Consider the following 15,096-nt stretch of genomic DNA (forward strand, 5'->3'; position numbering starts at 1 on the left):
TGTGGGTCTTTCCGTCTTAAGTCTGGATTTGAGCAAGTGAAATGCATGCTCAATTGGGTTAAGATCTGGTGATTGACTTGGCCATTGCAGAATGTTCCACTTTTTTGCACTCATGAACTCCTGGGTAGCTTTGGCTGTATGCTTGGGGTCATTGTCCATCTGTACTATGAAGCGCCGTCCGATCAACTTTGCGGCATTTGGCTGAATCTGGGCTGAAAGTATATCCCGGTACACTTCAGAATTCATCCGGCTACTCTTGTCTGCTGTTATGTCATCAATAAACACAAGTGACCCAGTGCCATGGAAAGCCATGCATGCCCATGCCATCACGTTGCCTCCACCATGTTTTACAGAGGATGTGGTGTGCCTTGGATCATGTGCCGTTCGCTTTCTTCTCCAAACTTTTTTCTTCCCATCATTCTGGTACAGGTTGATCTTGGTCTCATCTGTCCATAGAATACTTTTCCAGAACTGAGCTGGCTTCATGAGGTGTTTTTCAGCAAATGTAACTCTGGCCTGTCTATTTTGGAATTGATGAATGGTTTGCATCTAGATGTGAACCCTTTGTATTTACTTTCATGGAGTCTTCTCTTTACTGTTGACTTAGAGACAGATACACCTACTTCACTGAGAGTGTTCTGGACTTCAGTTGATGTTGTGAACGGGTTCTTCTTCACCAAAGAAAGTATGCGGCGATCATCCACCACTGTTGTCATCCGTGGACGCCCAGGCCTTTTTGAGTTCCCAAGCTCACCAGTCAATTCCTTTTTTCTCAGAATGTACCCGACTGTTGATTTTGCTACTCCAAGCATGTCTGCTATCTCTCTGATGGATTTTTTCTTTTTTTTTCAGCCTCAGGATGTTCTGCTTCACCTCAATTGAGAGTTCCTTAGACCGCATGTTGTCTGGTCACAGCAACAGCTTCCAAATGCAAAACCACACACCTGTAATCAACCCCAGACCTTTTAACTACTTCATTGATTACAGGTTAACGAGGGAGACGCCTTCAGAGTTAATTGCAGCCCTTAGAGTCCCTTGTCCAATTACTTTTGGTCCCTTGAAAAAGAGGAGGCTATGCATTACAGAGCCATGATTCCTAAACCCTTTCGCCGATTTGGATGTGAAAACTCTCATATTGCAGCTGGGAGTGTGCACTTTCAGCCCATATTATATATATAATTGTATTTCTGAACATGTTTTTGTAAACAGCTAAAATAACAAAACTTGTGTCACTGTCCAAATATTTCTGGACCTAACTGTATACAGTGTGTCCACCCATCTCCTGTCCACCGGCATTAACTTGAGAACGGCGGCAGCTATAGGCATAGAAATGGTGTCTAGGTATTGTACCGCCCTGCGCTCGGCTGCAGCCGAGCCGCTCGGATCCGGGCTCGGGTGTCGGTGGCTCGAGCGCCTCCGGACCGGGGGTCACGTCACTCTGCAAGGGGGCTGGCATGTTGAAAGGGGGTTTTAGATTAGAGTTCGTGACGCCACCCACGGGTTGTGGTGAATGTAGGCACCACCGCTGCTGGTTTACGGGGCGCCCCGGGGGAGATGTTAGTGCAGCTTGTGGTGTTAACCCTCCGTGGGCAGGGGTGATGGCCCCGGGACCCGATGGGTATGGTGTGGTGGTGCTTGCTGGTGCGCGGCCCGAGGGCACAGTGGTACTCACTCTGACAAATACACGAGAGTCTCTGGTAAACCAAACGGAGGATGGTCGGTGCCCGCAGCCAGCTGCTTCGGTCCCCAAACGGGTTGATGGTGTCTGCCTTTCTCCTGCACCTTTTTGTAGAAATGGACAGCCGCGCTTCAGTGACGGGAGTCACGCTCCCGGGCGTGTATGTTGGGAGAGCCTGTTTGCCCGCAGGCGCTGGCCCGTTGGATCTCTTGGCCCTTGGCGGTGGCCGATATCCGGAATCGGTGGGCTGTTGCCTTCTTTCGGGACTTTGGGTGGGAAAAGACCTAAAGTCTAGACCTCAATCAGTTAAGTAACGGGGTCCGGTAGATTCGGGACCGTGTTTCAGGGTCTGAGTACCCCCACTTGTGTTCCGGTTTCCAGTCGGTTCCCCGGTTTGGTACCGGCGGGCCACTACCCTGTCCCGGCTACCTATGGTTCCACCAGGCTGTCTTCCCGGCTCCTGCAGACGGCCACCACCGTCTGCCTCCTAGCTACAGGTGTTTGGGCTCCAACCCAGCACCCGGTGTTAGACTGTAGCAGACCTTGACACAGGTATGCACTTGAACTCTACTCCTCAACCTCCAAACTCAATCTAACGGGTTTTTCCTGCCTCTGGGCATGTGAACTCCTCGGAGGGCGTGGCCAACTGCCTAGCTCCGCCCACCTGGTGTGGACATCAAACCCAGAGGGAGGTGACTAGGGTTTAGTAGGTTGGCTGCTGTCACCTTATTTGGGGATGGGTGTTTGTGCATTGGCCTAACTGTGACTACCTGGCTAGTCCAGGGCGTCACAGTATAGTAAAGTATCCATGCGCTACGCAATGATACCACCTATAGCGCCACCTGGTGGAAAACAACGGAGTTAGCATTTTTATCTTGAAAACAGAACGAGATAGAGAAAAAAAGTGAATTACAAAGTTGTAGGGCATCATCAATTCAATACGAATCGACACCTTGCATACAGAAATGCTATGATATGAAATCCATGACTCCCTCAAAACATTGAATGCTGGTCACGCATATGGCGCTCATTTAAGTTTGATGCTCAATGTGCCCCCGTCAGCTGCAATGCACATCTGGACTCTGCACAGCATACTGTATCTTGCTGCACGTTGTGCAATATGGTAGGTGACACGTTTGCACAAGCATCTGTGATACGTCGTCGTAGGTCCTGCAATGTTGGTGGAGGGGTCGCATACACCTGCTGTTTGATGTGACCTCACAGAAAGAAGTCCAATTGGGTCAGGTCAGGTGAGCATGGAGGCAACTCCACACAGCCACCATACCCAATGACTTGTAGGAAGGTCTCCATGAGGTATGGCTTCACGTCCGCAGCCTTGTGAGCTTTACACGTTCTAATCATAGCATTTCTGTATGCAAGGTGATGATTCGTATTGAATTGTTGATGCCCTACAACTTTGTAATCCACTGTTTTTCTCTATCTCCTTCCATTTTCGAGATAAAAATGCTAACTCCGTTGTTTTCCACCAGGTGGCGCTATAGGTGGTTTCATTGCGTAGCGTATGGATACTTTACTATACCTAGACACCACTTCTATGCCTATTGCTGCCGCCATTCTCAAGTTAATGGCGGTGGACAGGATATGGGTGGACACACTGTAGAACACAGTTGGAATGGGACATGTGCAGAATTTCACTAGTAAAGGGTGGGGGATAAGTGTTGTCCAGGTATCTTTGGAGCAATTTTTCTCAATTAAACAGGTTACAATCTTTATTTTCCATAGAAATGAAAAGGTCCATATCAGAGGGATCTACTGAGAAACATTCTGGTGCCCAGGCGCAGCTTGTGGAAGAATGTGAAATACAGTTCTTTGAGTTTCAGGCCCATGAGTAAGTTCTTAAGAAATCGTATCAAACTGTCCAAGTATGGAGATGGACTATGAAGAAGGAGCACTTTCTGATAGTCCTAAATATTCAATGAAGGCCACAAATAGCTTTAATGGAAATAACAGGAGGGTTTAAAAAGAGACTACAGAAATTTCTTTGACTCTTCCCAAATACTTCCTCCGGTAGGGATTACAGAAATGTCTATGACTCTTTTCAAATGCTCCCTCCAGTAGGGATTATGAAATCTCAGTTTCTGGCCACTTGTGTGGGGGGTGAACTGTTTTTAATTTGGTCAGATGTATGGTTCCTTTTTTTGTAAATCAAGAGAAGTTAGCCATTGACTCCTGTCAGACTTATCGGAGCCCTATTGTCTGTTAAATGTGTATTGACTGCCCCTTTGTCTGCATAATTCAGAGGAAAATTATGCTTTTGGATAGAACTAGCGACCACTGAGAAAGCAGTTATCTCCCACCACTTCTGTAAGACACAATACCCTGAAATGAGAACTGAGGGGGTATAAAAGGTATCTTGCCTTCTGTCACCAGGTTGATATTCTACAGGACTTCAGCCTAGGATCACAGAACTGCTTCAAGATTCATTCATTCTACAGGACTTCAGCCTAGGATATGCAGATCCAGCTGGAGGATCACAAAACTGCTTCACTTTCTTCATTCTACAGGACTTCAGCCTACAATACACGGCTCAAGCTGGAGGATCACAGAATTGCTTCACTGCTCTACACTCAACCCATAAATTCGCTTGGAGAACCCAGGTTGGGACAATTCAGTCACCTGGCTACATATCATGCTGTAGTCTGTCAGCTTCCTAAGCTTGTAAGCCTGCTGCTATCTCCTCTAAGTGGGTGCCCGCCAAAAGCAGGGTGCTGCTAGCTGACATAATTGGCCCTGCAAGCGCCTACCTCATGAAGATTCTAATCCCTGGTGAGCAAAGATAAGGGTGAGACTGTTTCTTGTATTATCTTGTATTATCTTGTTTTCTTGCTGCAAATGTATATGTTTTTGCCTGTTGGTGAACTAATAAAGACTTACCAATGTGTGGTTCCCTCATCCTGTTTTGTCTGAGTGTGTCGCCCAGGGATAAGGGGTACTCAGATCCGGGCAAAGGGGTCACTTCTGTGAGTATCACGGTGGCGTGACCCGGTCTATGATCCCAGGCTCCACAGCAAAAAGGGGATTAGGTAAGGGTGATTGTCCGTGACGCCACCCGTGGGTTGCGGTGATGAGATGGTGGCACCGCCGCTGCCTTTGGGGACCGTGCCCGGGACTGATGGTGTGGGGCAGCAAGGTGGGATCCCCTCCACGGGTAGGGGAGGTGTAGTCCCGGGGCCCAGTTGGGAGTTGTGGTGGTGGCAGGGATTGCAGGGAATAGTACACTCACAGTTCGGTTATCGAGGTGCTGGATGAAGCTGGATTAATGTGGAGTGTCAGGAATGCAGATGGAAGAAATACTCAATCTTTTGTAAACCAAATTGCTGGTAACTGGTGCCCACAGATGCTGTGAGGATGGGTCCCACACCCGTGCGTGTAATTCAGGTGTTGTTCTCCTGCCTGATGTCTGTGTCTGTTTTGTACACAGGTCCGGACTGGGTCCCGACAGTCGGCACCGGGGGGCCACTACCCTCTCCCGGTCCACTTTGGGTCCCACAAGCGGCTGGCCTATTCCTGAGGCCCTTACTGCCACTTTTCCTAGCTCCCCACAGGGGCTGCTTCCAGACCTCTCTCCTCCTTCAGACTGACTACAGCTCAAACTCTGCTCTGCTCCTTCTAAGCTCCTCTCGCCCCCCTCCCTTTTCCTGGGGAGGGGGTGAGTGGGGCCTGATTGGCTGGTGTGACTCTGTGTGGGAAACTCCCCAAGGGAGAGTGAGCTCTGCACCAAAAAGATGGATGCAGAGCTCTGTGACACCCTGGTTTTGCCAGGGCGGCACATGAGTAGTGTTCTTCCAGGAGTTCAGTGGAATGAGCAGCGCTAGTTCGTGTAGTCTTTCTGAAGACAACCAGGCCAACAGACAAGATCACCCACTGACCCTCATGTCTCCACATGGATTACAGAGATGTATTTGACTCTTCTCGAATGCTCCCTCTAGTAGGGATTACAGAGATGTCTATGAGTCTTCCTGAATACTCCCTCCAGTAGGGATTACAGAGATGTCTATGATTCTTCCTGAATGCTCTCCCCTGTTGGGATTACAGAGATATCTATGACTATTCCCGAATGCTCCCTCCATTAGGGATTACAGAGATGTCTATGATTCTATGAATCTTCTCAAATGCTCCCTCCGGTAGGGATTACAGAGATGTCTATGACTCTTCTTGAATGTTCCCTTTGGTAGGCATTACAGATATTTCTATGACTCTTCTTGAATGATCCCACCTGGTAGAGATTACAGAGATGTCTATGGGTACCTTCACACTTAGCGATGCAGCAGCGATCCGACCAGCGATCTGACCTGGTCAGGATCGCTGCTGCATCGCTACATGGTCGCTGGTGAGCTGTCAAACAGGCAGATCTCACCAGCGACCAGTGAACAGCCCCCAGCCAGCAGCGACGTGCAAGCGACGCTGCGCTTGCACGGAGCCGCCGTCTGGAAGCTGCGGAGACTGGTAACTAAGGTAAACATCGGGTATGGTTACCCGATGTTTACATTAGTTACCAGTGTGAGCAGGGAGCAGGGAGCCGCGCACACTGAGCGCTGGCTCCTTGCTCTCCTAGCTACAGTACACATCGGGTTAATTAACCCGATGTGTAATGCAGCTACATGTCCAGAGAGCAGGGAGCCGCGCACACTGCTTAGCGCTGGCTCCTTGCTCTCCTAGCTGCTGTACACATCGGGTTAATTAACCCGATGTGTACAGCAGCTACATGTGCAGAGAGCCGGAGCCGGCAGCACAGGCAGCGTGAGAGCTGCAGAGGCTGGTAACTAAGGTAAATATCAGGTAACCACCTTGGTTACCTGATGTTTATCTTGGTTACAAGCTTACCTCAGCTGTCAGACGCCGGCTCCTGCTCCCTGCTCGCTTCATTTGTCGCTCTCTTGCTGTCACACACAGCGATCTGTGTGTCACAGCAGGAGAGCGGCTTTGAAGAAAACGAACCAGGGCTGTGTGTAATGAGCAGCGATCTCACAGCAGGGGCCAGATCGCTGCTCAGTGTCACACACAGCGAGATCGCTAATGAGGTCACTGCTGCGTCACAAAAAGCGTGACTCAGCAGCGATCTCGGCAGCGAGCTCGCTGTGTGTGAAGCACCCCTATGAGTCTTCCCGAATGCTTTCTCTGGTAGAGATTACAGAGTTATCCAGGACTCTTCTTGATTGTTTCCTCTGGTAGATACTACAGAGAAGTTTATGACTTTTCCTGAATGTTACCTCCAGGAGAGACGCTGAGATGTCAATGAGGCTTCTGAATTGCTTCCTCCAGTAGAGACTACAGATATGTCTACAATATTTCCCGAGTGCTAGGTCTGGTAAAAAGTACAGTAGGATCTATGATTCTTCCTCCCCCCAGTAGAGACTACAGAAGTTTTCATGATTTTTCCTGTTGGCTGTTAAAGACTATAGAAATGTCTTTGATTTTTCCTAAGTTTTCACTTTGGAAGCAATTACTGAAGAGTCAATGGCTCTTCCCGATTGCTCCTTTGTATAGAGAGTACCGAAGTGTCTATGAATATTTTGACATTCCCTCCTTCAGACAGACGTGTCTATGATACTTCCCAAGTGTCCCCTTTAGTAGAGTCTACAGAAGGTTCTACAATTCTTCATGTGCGCTCCACCCGGTAGACACTACTGAGGGGTCTATTATTCTTCCTCAGTGCTCCCTGCAGTAGAGACTACAGAAGTGTCTATAACTCTGCTCAGGCACTCCCTTCGATTGAGACTAATATGGAGCTTAGTGTCTTCTTTCTAGGGTTTTTGCCTTCCTCTGGATAGGCAAGTTAGGCTATAGGTTAAACTCGATGGACTTGAGTCTACTTTTTTTTAACTTCGTTTATTACACAGCAAGGAAAAATTGCAGCTACAACAAAAGACATATGAGATACAAGTATATACCGAGCTGGCTAGATGTTGTACCTGAGATACATGATAATCACAACAGAACAAGAAACCATAAACAATAATTAACCATTTCTGTCGACAGGTGCCAACCCGAATGTTTAAATCAACACCAATACATGGTCATTACTGTACTTAGCTCAGTGCGGTTAATTGGTCAATGTCATGGGGGAGGAGTTCCAAATTTTCCACACATTAGTAAACTTCTCCGGGCACCCTCTAATCTGATACACCGCCCGTTCATAGGGAAGTATTGTGTTCACTAACTCCATCCACACTCGCACTGTAGGGGGAAAGCTGCTCATCCGACTTGAGTCTACTTTCAACCTTACAAACTAAGAAATTATGAAACTTTGCCCCCTCTGGTGGAGACAGAGATGTCTATGACTCTTCCCAAATGCTCTCTGTGATAGAGACTGTAGAGATGTCTATGAGTCTTCCCAAATGCTCCCTCCGGTAGAAATGTAATGATTCTTCTCGAATGCTCCCTCAGATAAAGAGTAAAGAGATGTCTATGGCTCTTCCTGAATGATTCCCCTAGTAGAGACTACAAAGATGTCTATGTTTCTTCCAGAATGCTTCCTTCAGTAGAGACTACAAAGATGTCTATAACTTTTCCTGAATGGTTCCTCCAGTAGAAGTTATATAATTGTCTACGAACATTTCAGAGTTCTATCTGCAGTAGACTTCAGAGATGTCTATTAGTCTTCTAGAGTGTTCCTTCTGGTAGACACTAGAGAAATTTAAATGTCTCTTCTCAGAGGCTCCCTCCGATAAAGACTATAGAAATATCTATGTTTTTTCCCAAGTACTCTCTCTGGTAATGTCTACAGATTCTTGTCTAACATTCTTCCCAAGTGTTTCCTACAGTAGAAACAACTGAAGTGTCTATGGCTTTTCTCAGATCCCCTCCTTCAGTAGGGAAAGCAGATGTGTCTATGATTCTTCCCCAGTGCTCCCTTTGGTAGAGACTACACAAGTCTCTATGACTCTTTTCGAGCACCTCATCAGGTAGAGACTAAAGAATTATCCATGACTCTGTCAGGTTTCCAGGTTTTCCAGTTCTCTTTTGAATGAGCTTGCCCTCGGTTAACATGGAGTTTACTGTTCTGTTGCCCTACTTCCTGTCCAGATGCTTAAAAGGCCGCCTCTAAGCCTAGTCCAGTGCCTGAGTATACTGCTTGCTGTGTGCTCCTGCTTTGCTGCTGCTAATCCTGATTGCCTTTGGATCCACCTAAAGACTACCGACCGACCGACTCTGGACCTTACCCGGTTTCTCTAAGCTGTGCCCGGATTCCGTCTGCCATCTTCGGTCAGCACTCTGCCCGGTTCTCTCTGGTTCGTAACCACTCTGGACAATCATTCCGTACGGACACTCCTGGACTTTTACCGCTTGCCCCTTGTGTCCCGGCTGCGGCGCATTTAGGCCTTCCGGGGTGATTGCCGGACAGTCCCTGTATAGGGGTTCGCTCTGGTGGTCTCCCTGGGGGAGTCCGGTGCGTGGCCCCGGGAATTCCCTTCGCTCCGTTTCGGAAAGGTATTTTGTGTATTTGTACTGCTGTGTTTTCCGTTGTGTATCTACCGTGGTTACATATTATAAAACATCTTGTACCAGGAACTCGTCTCTGATTGTCATTGCCCTACGCTATCGAAATCCTCAGAACATATATAAGTATTACATTATACTCAGGCCATAGGAGGATTTCGCTGGGGCAATGACTGAGACACGAGTAGATCAGCTCTTCTCCATGATTAACTCCCTGCAGCAGGAGATGGAGGCGGTGCAGAATAAACTTAGAGATGTGGAGGCACAGCTGGGCCATGATCACCAGGTACTGGGGCCGGCTATACAGGATTTGCAAGTCAGAGTGGAGGCTCAGGAAGCCGTCCCCACTACGTCCGTATCAGCTGCCGGTATGCCTAGGTTACCCCCATTCCGTTTCAATGGTGATCGTAGTCAGTTCCGTGGATTTGTTAACCAATGTATACTGTTTTTCGATGTACATTCTGATTATTACCGTTCTGATCGGTCAAAGGTGTTATGTATCATCATGTTATTAACCTCACGAGCACTGGCTTGGGCTAATCCCATGATAGAGAATCGGGACATCCGTTTGAACCACCTGGATGACTTTCTGACCGCAATGGCGCAAATGTTTGATGATCCGAATCGCCGTGCTACCGCTGAATCGGCTCTCCTTTCCTTACGTCAGGGAAAGCGTTCTGTCGTTGAATACGCCACTGAGTTCAAGAGGTTAGTGGTAGACACCGACTGGGGAAACAATGCATTATTATCTGTTTTCAGAAAAGGTTTGTCCAGTACCATCAAGGACGAGTTAGCCCGTTCCGAATCTCCAGGGGATTTTGAACTGTTTCTCCAGCACTGTGTGCGCATTGATACTCGTTTGACGGAACGTAGACAGGAAAAATGGGCAGCTGTAAACCGTGTAAACAATATTGCGTTTCCTTCCAGAGAACCCGCTCTCAGGACGCCACGGGAGGCCGAGGACGTACCTATGCAAGTGGACTCTTTGCAAAAACGAGAGACCAACGAACGTCGTGAACACCGGCTCCGTGAGCGTTTGTGTTTCTATTGCGGTCAATCGGACCATTTCTTGATCGACTGCCCGAAACGTCCAAATCGCCCAAATAAGGTATTGGCAGCCATGGCAGAGTGTGACAACACGGATGCAGAGTCCGATATCTCTGAGGCAAGTGGACACTTGGATGCGGTATTTCCCTTGACTGTAATGTCTACCTCACCGAAGGACTCAGAGGGGAAATATACCCATTGCTTACTCCCCATTCAGATCCGTTGGGAGGGACAGCTAATTCCTACCTCTGCAATGATAGACTCCGGGGCAGGGGGAAATTTCATGGACTCTTCCTTTGCCAGGAAACACGGTATCCGGACTCAGCAAAGATCCTCACCGGTTACCATGGAGACGGTAGACGGATCTCCGTTAATCTCTGGACCAGTGGATCGGGAAACAGTACCGCTCGAATGCGTGATGAAGCCAGGTCAGCAGGGGACCCTTGTTTTCATGATAATTTCTTCTCCTCATTTTCCGATTATTTTAGGTATTCCGTGGCTACGGTCTACAAATCCGGTCATCGATTGGGAGACTAAGGAAATATCCTTCCCACCGCAGAGTGGTCCGACCATTTGTCCAGCCGTTCCGGTTCCAGTAACACCAAATACGGAGGGCACTGTACAGGTACCTGTTTTACCCCCGGTTTACCGTGACTTCGCTGATATATGCGACAAAAGAAAAGCCGATCAGCTTCCCCCGCATAGACCGTATGATTGCCCCATAGACTTACTCCCAGGGGCGGAGATTCCGTTTGGTCATGTCTACCCGTTGGCGGCACCTGAGCTAGAAGCACTAAAAGAGTATATTGATGAAAGCCTAGCCAAGGGATTTATTCGTCCGTCTACCTCACCCGCAGGGGCACCCATCTTTTTCGTGAAAAAGAAGGAGGGGACTCTAAGACCCTGTATTGACTACCGGGAACTGAATAAGATAACCATCCGGAACCGGTATCCGTTACCGTTGATTCCTGAGCTATTGGAGAGGGTCCAACAGGCAAAAATATTCACCAAATTAGACCTCCGTGGGGCATATAATCTGCTTCGTATACGTCCCGGAGACGAGTGGAAGACCGCGTTCCGATGTCGGTACGGACATTTTGAGTACCTAGTGATGCCTTTTGGACTTTGTAACGCTCCCGCGGCATTTCAACATCTAGTTAACGATATTTTTAGGGATATCATGGACCAATTCATGGTGATCTATCTGGACGATATCCTAATCTTTTCTGATTCTCTACAGGACCACCAGGAGCACGTCAAGACCGTACTTACCCGTCTGAGGGAAAACCGCCTATACATTAAACTGGAGAAATGCGAGTTCCACTGCTCACAAATACAATTCTTAGGTTATGTCATCTCTCCTCAGGGACTGAACATGGAATCTAGCAAGATACAAGCCATTCTAGACTGGCCGGAACCGGGAAACATCAAAGAGGTACAACGCTTTGTCGGTTTTGCCAACTTTTACCGACGCTTTATCCATAACTTTTCGGAGATTGTTCGTCCCATCACTCTGTTGACCAAGAAAGGACAGAAGTTTGTGTGGTCCGCCCAGGCCCAGGAAGCATTCCATCGTCTCAAGGTATGTTTTACCTCAGCGCCAATATTAGTACATCCGAATCCCGCACTTCCCTTTATCGTGGAGGTCGACGCTTCCGACTATGCATTAGGGGCCATTCTTTCTCAAAGGACCGGGGACAAGAGTCTCTTGCATCCGTGTGCCTTCTTTTCCCGCCGGTTGTCCCCTGCAGAAAGGAACTATGACATTGCGGACAAGGAATTATTGGCGATTATTTCCGCTTTCAAGGAATGGAGACACCACTTACAGGGAGCCGCGCAGCAAGTGATAGTACTCACAGATCATCGTAATCTGGAATTTCTTAAGTCTGCCAGGTGCCTGTCTCCACGGCAAGCCCGTTGGAGCCTATTTCTTAACCAATTCAATTTTATCGTTACATACCGTCCAGGTTCACGTAATGGGAAAGCCGATGCCTTGTCCCGAATCCACGCCGTGGACTCCGTACCTGGAACCCCGTCTCAGACCGTGTTATCGGATGCCAATTTCGTTGGAGTAATCCAGGACCAGGACTTGTGGAAGGACATCAAGCTGGCCTATGATGGTGACGTATTTCTTGCTGCCCCCCCGAATGATGTAACACTTGTTCTTCGGAATGGTGTGTGGTTGAGAGAGCGACGCATTTATGTCCCGGAGGCCGTAAGACTTCGGGTTCTCAAATTGGTCCATGACTCCGTGTTGGCTGGTCATAGGGGGGTACAGAAGACGCAGGAATTTCTGAGCCGTTTCTTCTGGTGGCCTACCTGTTTAAAAGATGTGAAGGACTATGTCCACTCATGTGTGGTTTGTGCCCGGTGCAAGGTCCCTCGTGTGGCTCCTACGGGACTCCTCCAACCGTTACCCGTGCCATCTCGCCCTTGGGGGTCTATCTCCATGGATTTCATTGTGGAGTTGCCAGTCTCAGGCGGGCACAATACCATTTTAGTGGTGGTGGATCGATTGACTAAAGCGGCTCACTTCATTCCGTGTACCGGTCTTCCCTCAGCCGCAGAGACAGTGGATTTGGTTATCCAGAACGTATTCCGATTGCATGGGGTACCAGACGAGATCATCTCTGACCGGGGCGTGCAGTTCACGTCTAGATTCTGGAAGGGGTTTTGTACGGCACTCCAGATTGATGTCTGTTTGTCTTCTGCATACCATCCTCAGACAAATGGGCAAACCGAACGGACGAATAAAACCCTGGAACAATACCTTCGATGTTATGTCAGCCATCTCCAAGACGATTGGTTGAAGATGCTTCCGTTGGCGGAGTTCTCATATAACAACACTCAGAGCAGCTCCACTAAGGTAACGCCCTTTTTCGCTAACCTGGGTTACCATCCGACTGTTTTGCCTAGGTCACCGGTTGCGGTTTCGGTGCCAGCGGTGGAGGACAGATTGACAGAACTACGACAAAATCTGGAGGTTCTAAAGGACACTGTGGCTATGGCCCAGGAGCGTTACAAGAGGTCGGCAGACACTCACCGGAAACCGGCACCCATGTACAAGGTAGGGGACTCTGTATGGTTATCCACCAAAAACCTGAGATTGGGTGTTCCTTCGCAGAAGCTGGGTCAAAAATTCATCGGTCCGTTCAAGATCACCGGGATCGTGAGCCCTGTGGCCTGTCGGCTACGGTTACTGCACCATCTAAAGGTACACCCGGTCTTTCATGTGTCTCTCCTCAAACCCGTTTCCCCTAATACGTTTCATGGTCGTGTTGTGCCCCCTCCTCCGCCTGTGATGGTCGACGGCGAGGAGCAGTTCGTGGTTGAGGACATTATTGACTCCCGGCTCCATCGTCGTCGGCTCCAGTATCTGGTACGTTGGCAGGGGTACGCCCCCGAGGACGATTCCTGGGAACCGGTGGGTAACATTCGGGCACCCCGGAAGATTGCCCAGTTTCATCGACGTTTCCCGGACAAGCCAGGCCCTGATCCGTCCTGAGGCCGTCTCTGGGGGGGGGAGTAATGTCAGGTTTCCAGTTCTCTTTTGAATGAGCTTGCCCTCGGTTAACATGGAGTTTACTGTTCTGTTGCCCTACTTCCTGTCCAGCTGCTTAAAAGGCCGCCTCTAAGCCTAGTCCAGTGCCTGAGTATACTGCTTGCTGTGTGCTCCTGCTTTGCTGCTGCTAATCCTGATTGCCTTTGGATCCTCCTAAAGACTACCGACCGACTCTGGACCTTACCCGGTTTCTCTAAGCTGTGCCCGGATTCCGTCTGCCATCTTCGGTCAGCACTCTGCCCGGTTCTCTCTGGTTCGTAACCACTCTGGACAATCATTCCGTACGGACACTCCTGGACTTTTACCGCTTGCCCCTTGTGTCCCGGCTGCGGCGCATTTAGGCCTTCCGGGGTGATTGCCGGACAGTCCCTGTATAGGGGTTCGCTCTGGTGGTCTCCCTGGGGGAGTCCGGTGCGTGGCCCCGGGAATTCCCTTCGCTCCGTTTCGGAAAGGTATTTTGTGTATTTGTACTGCTGTGTTTTCCGTTGTGTATCTACCGTGGTTACATATTATAAAACATCTTGTACCAGGAACTCGTCTCTGATTGTCATTGCCCTACGCTATCGAAATCCTCAGAACATATATAAGTATTACAGACTCTTCTTGAGTAACTCCTCTGGTAGAGACTATAGAAGTGTCTATTACTCTGTTAGGGGTACTTTGCACACTACGACATCGCAAGCCGATGCTTGCAATGCCGAACGTGATAGTCCCCGCCCCCGTTGCAGCAGCGATATCTTGTGATTGCTGCCGTAGCGAACATTATCGCTACGGCAGCTTCACATGCACTCACCTGCTCTGCAACGTCGCTCTGGCCGGCGACCCGCCTCCTTCCTAAGGGGGCGGGTCATGCGGCGTCACAGCGACATCACACAGCAGGCGGCCAATAGAAGCGGAGGGGCGGAGATGAGCGGGACGTAAACATCGCGCCCACCTCTGTCCTTCCACATAGCCGGCGTGAGCCGCAGGACGCAGGTAAGCTGATGTTCCTCGCTCCTGCGGCTTCACACACAGCGATGTGTGCTGCCGCAGGGGAACGAGGAACAACATCGTACCGTCGCGGCAGTGCAATTATGAAAATGTCGGACACTACACCGATGATACGATTACGACGCTTTTACGCTCGTTAATCGTATCAAAAAGGATTTACACACTACAACATTGACTGCGACGCTGGATGTGCGTCACTTTCGATTTGACCCCACCAACATCGCAGCTGCGATGTCGTAGTGCGCAAAGTACCCCTTAGAGTGCCCCCTCTGGTAGAGACTACAGAAGTGTCTATGACTCCTTTCGAGTACCTCCTCTGGTAGAGACTAAAGAAGTGTCTATGACTCTTTTCAAGCAA

Source organism: Anomaloglossus baeobatrachus, chromosome 4 (genome assembly GCF_048569485.1).
Source record: "Anomaloglossus baeobatrachus isolate aAnoBae1 chromosome 4, aAnoBae1.hap1, whole genome shotgun sequence".
Taxonomy (NCBI): Eukaryota; Metazoa; Chordata; class Amphibia; order Anura; family Aromobatidae; genus Anomaloglossus; species Anomaloglossus baeobatrachus.